This window comes from Pelodiscus sinensis, chromosome 5 (genome assembly GCF_052426305.1).
Source record: "Pelodiscus sinensis isolate ZL-2025 chromosome 5, ASM5242630v1, whole genome shotgun sequence".
In the NCBI taxonomy this organism is placed as follows: Eukaryota; Metazoa; Chordata; order Testudines; family Trionychidae; genus Pelodiscus; species Pelodiscus sinensis.
In genome coordinates, this window is record NC_143056.1 from 55,098,518 (window position 1) to 55,118,903 (window position 20,386).

At 37.6% G+C, this 20,386-nt stretch overlaps 1 protein-coding gene across 2 annotated transcripts in view; it reads left to right on the plus strand.

Moving 5' to 3' along the window:
* The window catches only part of STXBP6 (syntaxin binding protein 6), a 260,492-nt gene that overhangs the window by 223,422 nt on the left and 16,684 nt on the right, over positions 1 to 20,386 (plus strand). The window lies entirely within an intron of this gene.

Here is a 20,386-nt window from a genome sequence, read left to right on the forward strand (position 1 = left end):
ACTTCTGTACTTGTATGAGATGAAATGAAAAGTACTGTTTCTTTTGTTTATCATTTTTACAGTCTGGCAAATATTTGTAATCAAAAGAATATAAAATTAGAACTTATACTTTACATTCTGTGTATAGACTGATGCTACTATATTTGAAAGTGTAGAAAATGTCCAAAATACTAATACATTTCAATTTGTATTTAACAGAATGATTAAAACTGTGATTAATAGTGATTATATTTGTTTTAATCACATGAGCTATGATTAATTGGCAGCCCAACTTGTTAGAAAATTCTACAATACATAGCTTATTTGAAATATTTTGCTGAAAACTGGTGTCGTCATAGACTATTGTCACAGAGAAGTCTTGTGTGCATCACATTGATTATTTAATCATTTCAGTTCCATTCAAACAAAATAATCACAGTCTGTCTCCAGAACTGTCATACCAAATGTGAGAGACATCCTGCTTCCTTTAATGTGCAGTCACTTTGGAAATAGTGAGGGTTGAAAGTAACAAACATATTTGCTCCTTTATATATGTGACTGAAGTGGGGAGAACATTGAGTCTGAATTGCCTGTTCTCATAACTATTTCGTTTCCAAAAGAGGAGTTCCAGTGTGCGTATAAGCCCTCACTGTATAACAAGGAAGAAATTAATGACACTTTCCATCTTGTCCCCAAATTTGTCGTCTTGATATGCATAAAAACCATTCACTAACTTGAATTCTACCATCTGGTGCCTCAGTGATGGCTTTTTTTTAAAAAAATTTCTACCTTAATTATCACATATGTAGTTTTTCTTTTGAAATTAGTTGTAAAATATCCATCTTTTATGACTGGACTCTGTGTTTATACAAAATAAATTACACATGAATGGTGATTTATCTCTTTTTAGGATTTTGTATTTATTGGTTCTTTGAGTATTCCTGATTACATATTACAACTTGCAGTCTTTGTGGATTTCATAGCACACAAGTTGTTACATTTTAATTTATTATGCATTGCCTAGCTCTATGTATTTAATTACTTTAGTAATTAAGCTGTGTGACCTGAATTTTTTATTCTTATAAAGCTTTGTATACAGGTTGAACCTCTACAATACGGGACTTTCTGGTCTAGCAAGATCTGTGGTCCAGCAGGGGAGCCCAGCCCCAGTGGAGCTAGCAAAGGGAAGAGCTCAGCCCTGGCCACAGCTGGCAGCAAGGAGAGCAAGCCTTAGTCCGGGCTGAAGGTAGCAGGGCAGGCGGCCAGGAATGCACCTCAGTCAGGGCTGGAGCTATGGGAAGCAGAGCCTCGGTTGGTGCTGGCGCAGTGCAGGAGCGCAGTCCCGGCTGGGGCTAGTGGTGAGGGCTGGAGTCAGCTGAGCATGCTGCCCAAACTCACACATGGTGGGGAAGAGAATAAGGAGCCAGGCCTGGCACAGTGTGGGGCTAGAGGCAGCAGAGGAGTGCAGCCCCACCCGGAAGTAGAGCCTCCAGCCAGGTAGGAAGCCTTGACCTCTCCACATCTGGCAAACTCCATTATTTGGGTCCCGAGGGTGCCAACCAGGGAAGTCCGAACAGTACTATCAATCATACTGTCCAGTGTGTCACTGACCTGTGGAACTGAGGTTGAAAAGAAATAAGGTACCATTCATATATAATTTGTTAATATAAATACAGAGTTGAGTCATAAAAGACGGATATTTTATAATTCCTTTCACAAGCAAAACTTTATATGGTGATTTAGGTAGAAGACCCAAAAACAGGTATGTTGCCTCAATACTTAAAACACCCAACTCCAGAGTACTACACTATAAGGGACAAGAATGCTGTTTGCTAAGCAACACATTCCCTTAAGCTTTGTTATCCCATTTGCCAACTCTTCACTTTTCTCTTTTTGCTTACTTGCATCTACCAACAGCTATTCCCAGAAATGAGTTGGAATGCCAGAATTTAAACATTGGAAATTTTAAGGTTCAACAAAAAGAAAACTGGAAGAGTGTCAGCTAAGCTCAATATTCCATTAAATAACTGCAGAATTGAAAATTAATTATTCAGTAACATGGACACTTTGAAATTATGCTCTAGCTCCATAAAGTAGCATCTCACATGAGTAATGTTTTGCCAGTGGCTTCTGAGTCCTCTGATTTGAACTGGCAGTCCTTGTTAATTTGACCATAGCAAATCCTTTGTACCCTTAATAAAGGGTAGGATGGAATCTTCATAACCTGTCCCATTGTGACTTTCTTACATGTGTGTTATCAGACTACTCAGCACTGAGCAATTTACCTTCTGTTTTTATAGAGGCAAGTTGGTTCGAGTGGAAATCGTAGGTTACCCTGGACTAATAAGAAATGTATTTAAAGAAAATGTAAATTAATGGAAAGCATGAATACGCCCTAGAAAGTAGATTTGACTACAAGTGATGTTTCTGGACTAACGACTTAAGGCTCTTTTTAAAGCGCTCAGTGTTCCATTTTTACATAGCCCGAATCAGCCTCATGGCTAAGATGTCATCTCCAATCAGTCTGCTCTCCTGTTTTATTGGGCATGTTGTTAACTGGCTTTTGTGCTTCATTATCTGTGATAGATAAGTACTGTGATCGAGAATAAAAGCAGCTTCACAGCCTCTTTTCTAGTATTTCTTAATTTGGTAAACTTTGATTTCAAGTGGAGAATTAATGAGCAAGGGATGTAGCAAGTTTGTAAGACTTGTCAATTGACTCCATTAGTCTCAAAGTTAAGTGAGTGGGAGGACAGCCAGGATGGGTAAAATGGGTCAACTTGTGTGTATTTGTCTAAGAAATAGGGTTGTGGGCAACTGGACAGCATTGTGAAATAAGGCTTATTCACCTCTCATTGAGTATGAGCACATAGATCTGCATTGCACAGGCTTGTCTCCTTGAGCCAACATACAGCTATTATAGCAAATGGCTGAATACCATGTTTTACTCTGGTTCCTCATTTGGCTCTGTTTGACACACATTAGTAACAAGAATACAAAGGAATTATATTTAAAAAAACCCACAATTTTATACAAGTGAATATACACTGGAATTGAAAACCCTGATCTTGTACATAATAAAACTGGCTTCCTAGCTCCATCCCAGTGATTTTCATGCTTTGTCCTCTCAGCCTTTTATAATTTACCATTGCTGATGTTGGCCACCTTGTTTTGTTTCATTTCAGAGAACTTGTACTCCTAAAGGTGTCCACACTAATAAGATGTCACATTAACATTTCTTTTGAAAGGCAAGATGCAAAAGAATATTTTAACAAAGGTAGAGAGGTTACTGGTTGAAAGACCTTGAAATGTATTCAAATGCTTTGATACTTATAAGGAGAGTGTCCCTCAATTTTAGGAAGAATCAGTATGTGCAGTGTACTCTTTCTCCAAGACTGTCAAACCTGTTGCCCATTGCTTGTATTATATTTGAAACAAAAGAATAAACTAGTGAGCAGCACAAACTTAATCTTCTATTATTGTTTACACTCCATTTCTCCCATTTTTCGACTGCAAAATTCAACATCATGTAAGGATAAACATTTCATGAAGCTAAAAATGGAAGATCTTATCATTCCAACTTTTCATAGTAACCCTTCAAGAACAAAAACACAGAAGAAACAAACAATCACTTTTTAACCTAGCAATATTTTTCCTTATTATCCAACAACATTAAGGATACAGCACTAACATTTGTTCAGGGCTCTTAATGTTGTCTTCCATCTGTGGCTACATTTCTATGAAGTGATATCTTCAATGAGTTTGTTTGCAAAAGGCTTTGAGGTTTAAGTTTCTCTAACAATGGAATTATTCTTATTTGTTAACTTGATCATACTCGTTGCACTCCAAATGCTCAAATATATGTTTAATGTATATGTATATTTATATTTGTATATAGAAGAAAGACTATAAATGTAGTATTAATTTAAAAAAGGAAGTGAAGTAAATAATTCTATTGATTGGTCATACTGCTTCATAAAATAACTAATTCTTACTGCACCACACTGGATTACATTCTCTTCCTTGCTTTCCTACTTTTAGCATCCATTGCATTGTATCATTGAATTATTTCATCTAGTAATTTAAATAGGAATTCAATTCCTGCTTATCACTGGTTATAGGGCAAAGCTGACTTCCAAGTGACCAGCATCAGCTACTCTCTAGATGTAACTTTAGTCAGCAGTAACAACTGCCTAGGATCCTGGAAGGATTCTCTTGGGTGTTTAGCACATTCAGCTGGTCCTGGGCCTGACAGCTCAGTGACAACCTGCTGGGTTTCCCAGAACTGTGAGCCACTGCATTTCTTCCTTTCAGCCTCCGCAAGTGGAGCATTGCTGATGCTAAGTTATGCCTCAGCTTCCTGACACAACAACTTTTCTGACTTGCCATTAAATTCTTCAGGACTCTGCCTTTCCAATAGTGGGTGACAATCAGTGAACTCCCGCTCCCAAATTCATCAGTCACATCTCTCTGCAGTGTTCAGCCCTCTCACTAAGCACTCTGAGATTAAGTTGCCTGCTCCATTAAAGAGACAGACACATACTAATTTAACTGGGGTGGACAAACTTAAGCAATGCAATGAGTTAGTTTATGGTAAGAGTAAAGCAAGTTTAACAAAAGTGGCCATACCTTTAAGTAATACCAAGTATGAAAAATAAGATAAACATGTCTATCAACAAACAAAAATAAAAAACATGCTTCTAATCAATTGTAGTTCTTCAAGAAGGTTTTTCAACTTAAAGCAATTTCTGCATTTTGACTTGCTGTTCCAGTGAAGATCCACCTCTCCAGGATCAAAATGGTGGTTCCTTTGTTTCTTCAATCTTCACTTCCCATCTCTTTTTTTAGTCCTGTAAACCATTACAATGTATTCTCCCCAGTCCCCATTTAAAGTTCCCTTTTCCCACCTGGGTGTGGACTCTATCTTGCTTCCTCCCCTACTGGTGACTTTTACAATGTGAAAGATCTCTTCCTGCAACCTCCATTACAAGTAAATAGCCCACTGAACTTGGCCTGATTGAGTTGTTGGCCTCATTCTTTCTTTTGAGAATACCTCTAGGCCTATGCAATGAGGACTGTCACCTGATCACTCTGGTTTTAAGGAAATGATATCCAGGGTGATGAATGTTTGAATGTATGTGCCATGAGTGTAATGCTGAGTGCTGGTTATTAGTGAGTATAGGCATAATAATGTGTCTTGTATATTTGGTCTTTTAATTTTAATTTTGTCTCAAAATTTGGCTGATTATTAGGCTAAAATAAGTATTGAAGAAATGGAGTGTACTCCCCCATCAGACTGTCATTGTTGAGGAAATGACAAATTAGTGCCTACATATAAATTCCATTTAAAAAATAATTTCTATGGGTGTCATTTCTCTTGTTTGCTGACGTTACCCAGCTGAGAAACTGGGCATATTATTCATGATCAATTGGGCTTTTATATTTTTTTAACAAAAATTGTGATTCAGGAGGTTCAGTTTTTAATTCTGATAACTTTGATGGTACCAGTTTAATCTATTGAGGATGTGAAAATGTATTATCCACCAGCAGAACACAAGTGTGGTACCATAAACCTGGCATTTTTGGCTCTAAGTGCAGAATTGCAGATACAAAAAAAGGTTTTATGCAAATACAAATATAATGGATTCCAAAACAATGAATTGGCAAATTGGACTGAGTAAAGTATGCTTTCATGACATCAAAAGCTTCTACATAATTAATACTTTATTGTACAGGATTCAGCCAAAATGGGTAAAAATTATAACAATTACATAATAAAGTGTGGAAAATGGGGATCACATTTTAGGATACTATAATACTTTTTCCACAGGAGTTGGGCTAAATATCAACTTCAGTTATTGGATTCTGTCTAAAATTCCCTTTCAGTCACAATTGGACAATATTTTATATTTCTTTCCTAGACCACTGTTTTTTTCTGCCAGTCAAAATTGCTAGGTGCTATTAAATAGCAGTTATGATCCACCTCAAATGGCTAACTCAAAAATGTAGAGTTGGGCTAAACTACATTGTTTTGTCAGGTGAGTCAACTTACCATGTTACATATAGAGATAATGCCATTGATCAATCAAAAAAATCAGAAGTGCTGTTTTTAGGTAACGACAGGTTTCATTTCTTGGCCTTTTTCTCTCTTTCCTTTCTCCTGGCTGTTTTTTTTTTTTCTTCCTTTCATTTTTCAAGTGCTCTCTCCAAGTTGTTTATATGTTAGTAACCAAAAACTATAGCTGTCTTGGGGTTTAATACCAGTACTTTCGCTAGCAATTCCCAGTACTTTCGCTAGCAACTGGTCAGGTTTCATTGGTCTGTCTCCCCCACACACACTTTCTTTTCTTCTTATTGGGCCAGTTGGAAATGAATTTTGAAATGCTAGAATTTCCCACATACTAGAAATTCTGATTTTTTTTTTTTTTTTTTTTTTTTTTTTTTTTTTTTTTTAATGAGCCATAGTCGGTAAGTGGTATGGACCTATTCTGGAATCTAGGGCAGCAGAGAGGTTAAGCACTGTTGAAGAGTAAAACTGTATGAGTAAATTATTGACTAATCTGGGGAATACTTCTCCTCCCCTTATGGGGTATGGAATGGCAGATGCAATAGAGCTCCATTATTAAGACACCTCATGATAAACTGCATGGAACTTCCTGTATCTTGCATGGATGAAGTGAAGAGTCAATAATGCTCAGATTCAAACCTGTGACTTCTGAGTATTTGAAACCAATCATTAGAACACTGAAGCAACCCTTCTGGTTGAGGATTGGCATTCTGGTGATGTTTTGCTTGCAAGCACGCTGTGTACATGCCATTTTAAATTCTTCTTAATACCACAGGGTAGAATTAGCATCTCAAATTTGCATTAATAAAAATAACATTTCTCTAAGATTCTATTTGACACCTATATTTTTTTAAACAAGGGACTTAAACAAGTGATGTACACAAGCTCACGAGCCCTTTGCTACTGGCTTCATTATGTCAGTATTTTTATTTATTGAAAAATAATTCAGGAACTGGTAAAATGCAGCAAATAGGCCAAGGATGACGTTACTGCAGTGTGTTTAAAAACAAACAAAAACAAACCACCACCACCAAACTAACATTTGGAGAACATGGTACTTGTTAAGTGTTGTTGCTAACAGTTACATTGCATTGGAAATGAAAAGTCTTGAGTAAAAGGATGTAGTAATCTCAGATAATCATTTTTAAAAAATGAAAATAACACACTCCTTTATAATAGGGACATTAACTTATGGAGGCTGGAAATATGAGTATCTAATGTTTGTAAACTATCTGTGTCTGTTTTGCAATACCTGATCTTTCTGGAGTCATAGATTAAAATCCTGGGCTGCGTCTAGACTGGCAAGTTTTTCCGCAAAAGCAATTGCTTTTGCGGAAAAACTTGCCAGCTGTCTATACTGACCGCTTGAATTTCCACAAGAACACTGACGATCTCATGTAAGATTGTCAGTGTTCTAGCGGAAATACTATGCTGCTCCTGTTCGGGCAAAAGCCCTCTTGCGTAGACAACACGGTATTGTTTTGCGCAAAAAAGCCCCGATCGCGAAAATGGCAATCGGGGCTTTCTTGCGTAAAACCACATCTAGATTGGCACGGACGCTTTTCTGCAAAAAGTGCTTTTGCGGAAAAGCGTCCGTGCCAATCTAGACGCTCTTTTCCGCAAATGCTTTTAATGGAAAAACTTTTCTGTTAAAAGCATTTGCGGAAAATCATGCCAGTCTAGACGTAGCCCTGGTGTTTAATTCAGCCCTTCATCATTCCACTGTGGTCTATGAAATTAATGTGTGATGAGTCATTAAAAACAAAACAAACTGGCACTTTGTGGACATTAACATTTACTTGAAACTTAGCACAAGAGGAGGATTTGCCTGAGTGTCCTGTTAAAATCACCTACTGTACCTGCCCTTAAGTTTACTGTCCACCTGCTATTTCCATCCTTTCTAGAGTTCTCTGCATTGAAGAAGGTGATATGATATTGCTCTGCCTTTCTGTGATGCTACATCTTCTGTTCAGAACAATACTGAGCTTTACTTCCTGAGGCCTGTAGTCTTGGTCACCTTTCTAAAATTAAGAGGTAGGGGGAAGACTTGGAAAGGCAGGAGTAGTTAAGTGCACTGCTTTCATTGGGAGTTGGGCATCTTACTGACCTTTTGCCTTTTAAAATGCCTTTTTTAGACATATAAGGGATATTGCATTTTGTACAAATTAGATACAGAACTTAAGCTCCTGGGAAATTACCAAAGTTTGCCCTCAGGTTGAACTGTGGTCAAGTATGTCAGCAGATCTTGTTTCCGTTGCTGTCACAGTGATCACAACACTGATTTAATTCTGAGGAGTAATAGCCTTTTTGCTATGGTAACACAGACTGACTCTTACAGTAGTTGTTATTTCAATGAAATTGAGAAGTGGCCCTTAAGGTAGCAATTTCCTTCTTTCTTATGTTTGTATTTAGTTATTTGTATACGTACCTTCACATTCAGAGGCTGAACATATATTTGGCTGTGTTGGCATGATGAAATGTTTATTGCTTATGTAACCCACACACCTAGTGTGGTTCACTATCCCATGTAGGGGCACCTACACCACAGCAGCAAATAAGAACAAGAGACCTCTACAACGTGAGCTGCGAGCAAACTGGCCTTTAGCTAAGAGGGTAGAGGCTCCTGTACTATGCTTCAGAGGTCCTAGGTTCAAATCTGCCTGCTGGTGGTTACACTTACAGCTATAAACACTACGTTTCAGAGTCTTGCCTTGGCAGTAAAAATATTTTAATTATACGCATGTAAATTTTCACTGAAACTAGTCAGTTGATACATAAAAGTAATTCCTTGCTTTACACCAATCTTTCTGTCCTCTCCCATACAATTCCATACAAAAGCTATTGTTACAGTTGCATAGGTCAGCACTCAGGAAACTCGGATGTTAAGGTTATTTGTAGAATTGGTCATAACATTGTGGATTAAGCATTTGGTCTTTGGGATTTGCTGATTTGTTGACACTGAAATGTTCCATGGTGTTGTGTGTGTGGAATTCCACCAGAAACTACTTGTGTATGGTTTCCTGCCAACTACTTGGCTCCTTAGCAGCCCTAGCTTCCAGGTTCCCAGCTTCTCAAGAGCCAGACTCCAGGGTCCACAACTCTAGGGCTGCAAACTGCCTCAGAGTCTGGGCTACAGTAGAGAAAAGAAGAGAGAATTTTGGGTGTTGGGGTTTCATTCCAAATGACATTTTGAAATCTCAGTATCTCTAGCTGTTTGAATCAACTTGCACATACACATCATTATGGTCTTGTATTATAACTAAATTATTAAATAGTTTATAGAATTTCAGGACAATTTCAAAGAGGACAGACCCCTCCAATTCATAGTACAGCTCGTTATGTGCAAAATGCGACGGTATTCAACTGTGCATTAAAACTTAAAAAATTTTCCTTGATGATGATTTAATTGAACAAATTAGGTCCTGGTGCGGTATAGAACCAAAAGTTAAAGGAACGACTTACAGGGCATAAAGTAAAGCATGTGTATAACTCTTTGAGAGAATAATAGCCTTTAGATAGTAACGAGATGTGTATTCTTACATATTTGTATTGTGTCCAGTAAAGTGGGATTAAAATCCTGACTAGAGCCTGAGATTACTACCACAATACAAATAATGAATATAATGAAGATTATTTCTTTTTATAGTAGGGGAGCTATGTGAACATTAGGGAAATGTTTGAAATTTGGCACCCTGGCACCTACAGAATTTTTTGTATGGAACAGTTTGATGTCAAGTGAGATAAAATGGAAGTGTTCAGAAAGTATCAGGTATGTATTCAATGTGTGTTTTTTTAAATTATTTAAAATGATCAAATGAATCAATCTCTTACATAGACCATATTGGCATCGACCATATTAGTGAACATTGACAATATAAACTTTCTTTGGATCTCTCATTACTTTCTTCCTCTGATTTTCTATGCAGAAAATCTTGTTTGTGATTTTTTCTTTATCAGCTGTCTTACTAAACTATCCATGGATGTGGTTTTTATCAGTGCAATGAACAGTATATTAATGCAATTTTAACTACACAAGTGACTTTCCTCCAACATTTACAATCTTCTTGGACTAAAAACACAACATCCAGTTAACACAAACATTTTGTATATTAAATGCAGCCATTTTAGTGTGTTCAGAAATGTACTTAATTTAAATAATTTTGGATTGTGCATTGGCTGAAATTATACTTGGGGTACTTGTGACACTGCCTGAATCCCAATGAGGCAGTATCCCAATTTTCACCATCTCTTCACTAGTAAAAAGAGTTCTCAGGGACTTCACAGATCTTGTCCTTCCATTTTTACTCTTCCCTATTCAGAAAGCAAATAATTACATTTTGTAATGTCACTATTTCCCTAGGAAAAGGAAGTAGCACAAAAGATGGGTCTTGCATTTTGCATGAATGTGGGTCATTCTCTAGTAAAAAGGTTTTCTTAGCCAATAGTAGTCTTGAAAAGGCACTGTATTTAGCTCCTCGCGGATCTCTAATCCTTCTTTTGAGAGCTTTAGTACTCCATAAAATAACAGATGCCTTAGAAGTCTCAAGTACAGTGAGAGAAACTGTCTTTGAGTTAATATTTGGGACAGCTCATAGTCTTGATTTTCATGTCTAAAGGTGGAGATTTTTCTAAACCACATTTTTTATTCCTATTTTCCATTAACCCGTAGATTTACTATGCTCAAGTGTGAATATCTGATAATTGGTAGTTTGGGGTAGAGTATCCTTAAAGAGCAAATGGCAGGTTTTACTGCAGTTACAATTTGGGGGTGTAGTGTAAGAATAGTTCAGAAGGATTCCTAGACTACATGCTGATTGACAAGTGGGTGTACACAGTTTCTTCTCTTTTTAATCTTTTATATGAAATCTACTCTGTTTTTCCTTAACATGTGTGCTGAAGTGGGGGTTGTATTCACTCTGCTTGCCATGTTGTATATGATTACTACTGTCCCGTGCTACTCTGTAGTAATCTTGTGTGTATGCCTCAGTTTCCCTGGGCTCTGCACCGTTTCCCAGTTGGTGATGGGAGCTTTGAGTCTGACTCCCACTGAGGGGGAGGCTGCTTCAGCTCATCACATACACAATAGCTCAGACTCTCCTATAACCTGAACCTAGGTGGGAGGTGGGGGGAATGCAACTAGATAACACCTTTTACCAGGGAAATTGGACAAAGGAAGAGGTGGGGCTGCCTGCAGGGCTGGGATCGGTTGCAGAGTGTGTGAGGGAGTCTCAGCTGGCTTAGGATACAGGGAGGGGGACCAGGATCCTGTCTCTGTGACCATATCCCCAAGATGGATTGTACTGACTGCTCCTGGTTCCTGTGCTAACAAGTCTGTGCTACACTGTATCCCTGTGAACAAATAAACCTTCTGTTCTGCTTGCTGGCTGACACACACATCTGGCTGTGGAGAGGGGTGCAGGACCTAGAGATTCCCCACTCCTCTATGACAATATGTTTGCTGATATTCAGGGCTTGCTGATTTAGCACTTCTAGTGTAGATTTGCCTTCTAGTTAACAAGGTGTCATTTCCAATACTTCTATCAAAAATAACCTGTTCCCCATTCTAAAAAGAATTTGTTCTCTCCCCACAGATAATGGTGTATTTATTTAAAACATAACCATTTACATTAGTTCTTCAGAAATGAAGCAGACAGGCAGAAAGTCCTACTGAATGGTCAATCAAGTCTCAAATGACACCCCTCCTTCAAAGATATTCAAAGAAAATGGGATGATTGTGGCAAAAGAATTGTAACTAAAGACTTTCTAAAGGCCAAATGAATCCATGGCGTATTTAATTTTGTTGGTATTATATCAAAATGCAGAATAAAATGACATCTAGTTGCTAAGAGTTTTAACATAGTGACCAAAACTCCATGTTGCACTGTAGCAGGATTTAATAGGGTTTCCTTTTATGCAGAAAGTCACTGAGATCCTCAGTGGCTGGATTGCTTTAATACTGTACTAAAGTTAGCTTCAGCTTACATGGAGAAACGGAACTTACTGACACATTCATGAATTTAAATCCTATTTATAATTTAAAATTAAGTTTGTTGATAAACAGCTCTATTTGATAGCAGTTTTGGATTGGCTGATGATGATCTGCAGAGGACTTTAATGGCCTGATGTTTTGAATTAAGTATTTTTCTTTTTTTATGTAATCCTAATGAGTTATGGGAATTCATTAGTAGCTGAATGAAATCTGTTAAGAAATTAGGAAGAATGACTTGATTTTAAAATGAGGTGCAATTAGAATTAATTGGAAACTATTGGTAGCAGTAATCAAAGCAAGAGTACATTGATGGGAATACAAATCTCTTCCAAAAGCTTAAATATCTGGACTTTAAATATGACAGCAAATGAAATCACTGTTGAAATAGAAGAAGCCAAGTGATAGAAGATATTAAAATATTTAAATGATCTTTCTCCAATTTTATACCTATGGTATAAATGGGAGAACAAATCAGACCTTGTATAAATATTGTAATAAATAAATATCATCTTTGAAAAGTCATGGAAGATGGGAGAGATTCCAGAAGATTGGAAAAGGACAAATATAGGGCCCATCTATAAAAGGGAAATACAGAAAACTACAGCCCAGTCAGTTTAACTTCTGTACCAGGAAACATAATGGAGCAAATAATTAAGGAATTTATCTGCATACATCTGGAAGATAATAAGGTGATACATAACAGCCAGCAAGGGTCTGTAAAGAACAAATCATGTCAAACTAATCTGATAGTTTTCTCTGATAGATGAACAAAGCTTCTGGTCAACCATGGAGTGGTAGACATGGTATACCTAGACATTAGTAAATTATTTGCTACACTTTCGCGTGACCTTCGTATCAATTAATTAGGGAAATACAACCTAGATGGGGCTACTATAAGGTGATTGGTTATCCAGCCAGTTATGCATTCTCAGAGATTAATTATCAATGGTTCACAGTCATTCTGGAGGGCATAAGTGGGGTTCTGCCGAGGTCAATTTTGGGACCAGTTTGGTTCAATATCTTCATCCAATAATTTAGATAATGGCATAGAGCAGGCATGTCCAAAGTCCGGCCCGCGGGCCAATTGTGGCCCGTGTTCTGGTTTAATAAGGCCCCACAGGTAATTTGGCAATATCTATCTTTTATGGCCCCCAACGAATCCATATGTATTGAGATGAATACATTGTAAAATCTCAGTTAATGTCAGTTGGTCTAAATCAGTTATAAATATATTTGGACACAACATAGATACTTGGTGTTATGTTCCTGTTCATATTTTTGAACTTAAAAGTTGACAGACAACCTTTATTACCAATAATATGTAATGTACTTTACAATGTTCCTGACATATATTTCAGCTTCCTGGATTTTTTTTTTCATCTGGCCTTCAGATATGAAAGGCAGAGTGATTTAACACCTGTGTAGATTTGTCATCCATGTGACAAAATGAAAGTATGCCGTTTGCAATAAACTTTGCATAAAATAAGTTAATTTGCATTTAATTTTAACGGTTCAAAGAATGTCAGGCAAAATGGTCGGCCCTCACGCATGTTCACTTCATCAAATCTGGCCCTCTTTGAAAAAAGTTTGGGCACCCCTGGCATAGAGAGTACACTTTTGAAATTTGCAGGTACCACCAAACTGGGAAGCGTGGAGAAATGGTGTGAGGTAAATAGGATAAAGTTTAATAAGGAGAAATGTAAAGTTTTCCACTTAGGAAAGAACAATCAGTTTCTCACACAGAAAATGGGAAGTGACTGTCTAGGAAGGAGTACTGCAAAAAGCAACCTAGGGGTCATAGTGGACCACAAGCTAAATATGAGTCAATAGTGTGACGTATTTTTTTAAAAAAAAAAAAAGATTATGGGATGCATTAACAGGAGTTTTGTGAGCAAGACTTGAGAAGTAATCCTTATGCTCTGCTCTACACTGATTAGGCCTCAGAGTATTGTGTCCTGTTCTGGGCACCACATTTCAAGAAAGATGTGGAGAAATTGGAGATGGTCCAGAGAAAAGCAACACAAATAATTAAAAGTCTAAAAAAACATGCCCTAAGAGCAGGAGTGAACAAAAACCTCCCAGGATCCAGCTTGCCTTGGGCTTTCATCTGGCCCATGAGGCAATTACAGGCCCTGCCCCCTAATTACAGACCCTGCTGGGGAAGGAGCTCAGCTCCTCCCCACCTCCCCCCCCCCCCCATGCCATTTGAGCCTAAACATTTTCCCCCATTTTTGTTTAGGCAAGAAAAACAAAAATCAAAAATATTTCATATCAACCCAAAAGAACGTTGCTTATTTTTCTCCCTGATCTACTACCAAATTGAAAAATCTGTTTATGCAAGCTCCACTATTAATCCTACCAAACTGTTGTTGCGTCTTTTTCTGGAACATTGACATAAGAGCAGTCACTAAAAGAGAGTAACTAAATAAGAAATTATCTGATTCATTGAGAGGTTCCTTGTCTGATTAGTCATCACTTCCTGCTCTACCAAGACCACCGACAGTGAGTTATCATAGACACAAGTTGCCCGAAACATAGGTAGTATATTGACATACTCTTGTGATCTAGTGTACTTCAAAAGGCCAGCCAGGATGAATATGCATGTGTCATGAGGAGACAATGAAGTTTGTCTTGCAGTTATGATGCTCAATACTAAAATTATTGTAAAAATAGTTGTATAAACAAGAGATGATAGTGAAGGTGACACTTGACAATTAGATCCCTTTACAGACCTGACACTTTAATTATTAATGCTAACATGGACTTCTTACTTGAAACAAATGCACTGTGGCCATCTTTTTTTAAAAAAGCTACCGATTAATTGTTTCAAAGAGGTAGCCGTGTGTTAGTCTGTAACTGAAAAAAAAACTTAAAGAATCGTCTTGCAATATCTTAGGGTGTGTCTAGACTACAGGGTTTTGTCGACAAAAGTGGACTTCTGTCGACAAAACTAAACCTGCGTCTACACTACCGCTGAGTTCTGTCGACATAACGTTGACAGAACTCAGCAGTTTTGTCGACGCTGGTAAACCTCATTTTACGAGGAATAACGCCTTTTGTCAACAGAGTTCTGTCGACAGAAGACATTATTGCATCTAAACTGTCCTTTGCGTCCACACTGCCATGTCGACAAAGCAGCTTGCTTTGTCGACAGAACTGAATGTAGTCTAGACGCTCTTTGTCGACAGAAGTTTTGTCGACAGTATCTGTCGACAAAACTTCTGTCGACAAAAGCCTGTAGTCTAGACGTACCCTTAGAGATTAACAAAAAATGTAGATGAGCTTTCATAGGCACAACCCACTTCTTCAGATGAATGGACTTTAAGGGGTCTCCATCTACATTTTGTTGGTCTCTAAAATGCTGCAAGACTATTCATTATTTTTTTAAGTTTCTACTGATTACCTGATATGCTCACTTTATTACATTATACAAGCATTTGTATTGAAACTGACTACAAGTTTGGTTCTATTATTTAGCTTCACTTAAGCTTTTATTTCCTTATTGAGCTCTTTCCAGAGAGTGTGTACACTCTAATATAATAGTTTTGTTTTTCAGGTGTTTTCTAGGTCATGTATTTAGAAAAGTGAAATTTTGTGACGACAGTGCCAAAAATAGTTTTTCTCTCCTTACCTCTGCAACACATGTATATTTTCTAGTATTTAAATTTAGAGAATGAAAAGAGGGAAAGCTTTCAGATGACCTTTGTTTTATGGAAAACTGCCTTTGATTTTTCTTGTTCCTTAGAGAAACATGTTTATATTTGAACAGCCGAATCTTGTGTTCAGTATTTTTTAAACTTCTTCTTTAAATAAATCTTTAACTAGAGCTATGTAGAAATATTTTTTCTGAAGTTGAAACTTGGAAATGCAATTTTTTCCAATTTGCTTTACTTGCTGTACCACCACCCATCCCTATTGGTGTATTAAGTAAGGATGTTAAGTATTGAGTAAAAAACTAATCACGTACTTGATATAATTTGTATCGAGTACATGATTAGTTGATAAGGGGCCGCTGCGGCTCTGCAGTTTAAATGTGGTTGAAACCGGACATGCAGAACCACAGAGGAAGTAGGTCCGGAACTGATGTAGAGACAACAAGGAGGAGGAAATGTGAGTAGTCAACTCAAGTACTCTTTTACATCCGTAGCATTAAGCATCCATAGGAAGGTTTGGACTTGTCTGAAATGGAATCCAACATAATATCAACATCAGGTTTAGTAGCATAAATCAAGCACACTTGAGTTTGGCCAGATATGCAGTATTGCTAATATAATACATGGTGATCCTGCAATCAACACATTGTCTTATATTGATCATCGGCAGGGCTTGACAAATCAGTGAATCTACTCGCCCGGGGCGAGTAGATTTCAGCCGGTCGCCCCATTCACCGGTGGCATGCGCATGCGCAATGCGGGTCTGGTGCATGCACAGTGCAGGGCTGGCGAGTAGATTATGCCATGGTTTGTCAAGCCCTGATCATCAGAATCAGTGGGGCTATGCTGATACATTAAGCAATCATTGGGAACTCAGACCAAGATTGAGTGCTTTTTGAAAACCTATCTAAATCCATCTTTTATCACTATTACCTCAGTCTGGGGTGAGTGAGATTATACAGTAAAAAAAAAAAAAAAAGTCTTAAATCCTGTGGCATTAGTTTATGATGTTATAGGGAAAATTTATTTCAGATTTAGGAGTTTACGAATATAAAAGATAAGCATTGAGTAAAATATAATCAGGTATAACTTGCTTTGTTTTGAGATAATGTAACAGCAATAATAATTAAGTAAAGAGATAATGTTGGTTGCACGTGGCTGAAAGTGGACTGAGCCACATGAACAACTGAAAAGGTTTTCTATTAGCTATGTTCAGAAACTTTCAAATTCAGTTTTTCAGCAGTGGTTTCCTTCTGCAGCAGAACATCAGTCTCAGCCCTTCAGTTTTGAGAGAGACTAGAAAGTTCACTATGTTGCTTTATACTAATCTTACCATCTAAGAGCTTAAACTTAAAAGAACTTTATCAGAAGTTGTAAGTGTCTTGAACAACTTCAATTACTGACCTTTAAGTGGTAGTTATTTACTTTTTTCTCACTGTCTCTGGATTGTCACCTTGTTGTGGTTAGTAGGCTTGCACATTCCAATGAACCCAAGAGCGATGCCAGAATGAGTCTTGTACTCTCGGTAGGACCACCCATGGCGGCAAGGTCAAGGGGGAGGGACCAGACAAAGAATGATCCTAAAAGTCCTTAACAGCAGAACTGGCGGAGGATAGCAAGGGTAATGCTACAACAGCTATGAGAGCGTATGAAGGCTGCAACAGATTCCCAGTTGTCGTGGATTCCGTGCCATTGGATCCAAGCCTTCTATCCTCAAGAATTGCGTGATGGCTGCAGTGCAAGAGTCCCCCCCCCCCCCCCCACACACACACATTAAAAGACATCATGCATAGGCATCTTCCTATGTGCACTACTCTCCTAAGCTTAAGCACTACAGTGACTTCTTCCAGCGTCCCAGTGTGTCTTCCGACCATTCCAAGGAACAATGCACATGATCTTTGCATTTTTTTTTTTTTTTTTTTTGCAATTGCTGATGGGTGAACAAAATTAAGCCTTATGCATGAGTTTCATTGACCTGACCAAGGGGTTTGAGTCAGTCAATCTTAGCACCCTGTGGACCATCCTCTCAAAGATCAGTTGCCCCAAAAAATTCATCAGCATTCTGAGGCTGCTTCACGACAACATGACTGCCGCAGAGCTGAGTAACAGTGGATCCAGATGCAACCCCTTTGAGGTCAAAACGGGAGTCAAATAAGGCTGCGTCATTGCCCTAGCTCTGTTCTGCATCTTCATTGCCATAACACTCCATCTCAATGATGGCAAGTTTCCAGATGGCGTAAAGATTGTCTGCAGAATGAATGGGAAGCTTTTCAGTCTCAGGAAACTGAAGGCCAAAAGCAAGACCTCCATGACTTTGATCATGGAGCTCCAGTATGTCGATGACAATATGGTCACTACTCTTTCCTCCCGTACCTCTTCAGACCATCTTAAGCACCTTCTCTACGAGAATCTTGGCCTCACGCTGAACATCACAACAAAAAACCCCCAAAACCTCCAAAGTGCTCCACCAACCTCACCAACAGGACAATCTCACATCGAAAAGAACTTTTAACACTTTCCAGTATTCTCAAATATAACCTATTGTCAGGAATATTGGCTGCATAGTTTCACACTTGTGGACATCCTATCACTGTGAAATCAAACCAGTTATATACTACGTGTACAAGTACCATCAGAAGCCCAGAGCAAGTATTTTGCATGCTATATATTTAAAGGTATGGAATTCTTGGTATACCCTTCCATGCTGCTTAAATATTTGGTCTTCATATACAAATATTCTGATTGTACATTCTAGCAGGAGTCCTGCTGTTGTACCTCTTGAGGATAGCAGAACACTCCATTCTTATAGTGTATGGAAGTGACTTCCTTGCACCCTTAGATCATGCTTTCCACTTACAAAAAAGCATCTTAAAACACCTCCCTTCCTTACAAACATGTTCCCAGTTTTAACTGGTCAATTGTTTTCCCAAACTGTGTACTTTAATTTCACATTATTTGATATTTAATGTTTTATACAGTAGCTGATGTCTTAATTGTGTTGTAGATTAAACTGTTGAGTGGTACTTCAAGTTAGCTGGAGGGCAGACCCATTATAAAGCAGAATTTTAAGGAACAATACACATTTAGGATTGAAGTCTTGGCCAAAAACTCCCATTGATTTCCCACGGCCAATATTTCACACTAAAAATGTATTTGTATTCACATACATGTATATAGGTAGATAGATAAGTATGGAATATATTCTCTAGTATACATTTTCTCTTTGAGTTTCAAACAGCTGCTTTATTCATGAGTTGCAAAGTCAAGAGTATATCATATTTGTAAAGCAGTCTCTGGTTTTACAGGGCTCAGAGGAGGCTCTATAAATGCCTTTTAAAAATGATCTAAAAAGTTTTTATTTCAAACTCATACGTATTTTACAAATGTGACGAGTCCATTTCTTCTATTTAGATAGCGAACTACACATATTTCCTCCTCAAAACAGACAGGAATCATTAATGTTTCTGTTACCAGATACACAATTAAAAATGAACTATAATTCTTTACAAATCAAACACCGTAAGTTATAGTTAGAGCCTTGGGAAAGTCAGACTGAAGTGTTTCATGATATGGCTAGTAGAGAATATGATTAATATGTTAAAACAGATCAAGCAAACAAGCAACAATTATATTTCTGGAGACCAATTAGTTTTTTGATCTGACAGACTGACACGTGTGCTGATTATTGTGATGACATCTGCCTATGTTTGGGGTTTTTTTTTCTTCTTCTGTGTATGATCTGTTAAGGACTTACTTTTCTTACTTTTGATAAATGACCTATAGCATTCACAAAAGGGTTTGTGTCCTTGTACTACTGCTGTTCATTAGGAACATGATGCACTTTGCATATAATTTAGAAATGCAAATAGAAATTGCTGAGGGTGGGGAGAGAGGTCTTTATTTCTCTGGTGTATATTGTACTACATGAAATGAAGAAATGAAATGTCTAGCTCCATGCTAAACAATTTATTTGTGCCTATTGATTTTTTTGTTAAAGTGCATGTTGGCTTCCTAGGAGTAGAAACTGCGATGAGAGAGGCCATCATAGAGACATAGGAAAAGCTTCATTAAAATCTAGCTTATTAAGCCACTTGATTAAGAAATCTTGTAGGCACTATATTTGGATCTGCCTGTGCTTTCATGTACAGTGAAATTAAACTGAGGAAGAGAATTAGCTCCTCGTGCTCCTTCAATTTTCAAGATCTCAAGCTGAAATAATTGGCCTTAGCGCACACATTTTGCTGACATAATTTAGTTAAAATCACTATAAAATACCTGATTTCTCATTAGTATGTAGCTGAGATAGATACAAATGTTTGTGTGTCTGTCTTTAAGAACATGACACAACTGTTTATCAAAATGGTAAAATAGGCAATTTTATAAAAAAGAAAAAGTCATAAGGTATTCTGACATTCCATCAACAGTAATCTGTTTCATTAGGCCAAAGTATCTTGAGGACTTGATGTGGAATTTAGAACTGGCTAGCCATCTGGTATATGGGATATTGGTTATTACCTAAAAAATTCTGTTTTGAGCCCTCATAGACACTTGTCCCTCTTTATATTTTACCTGACTGTTGTAACTAGCTGCATTTGTGTTAGCACATACGCTTGGATTGAAACATCATTGAACTGCGAGCAAAGTATTCCCAGTAAAGGTACCTCAGCTATTTACCTCAACTAATCTACTGCACTAGTC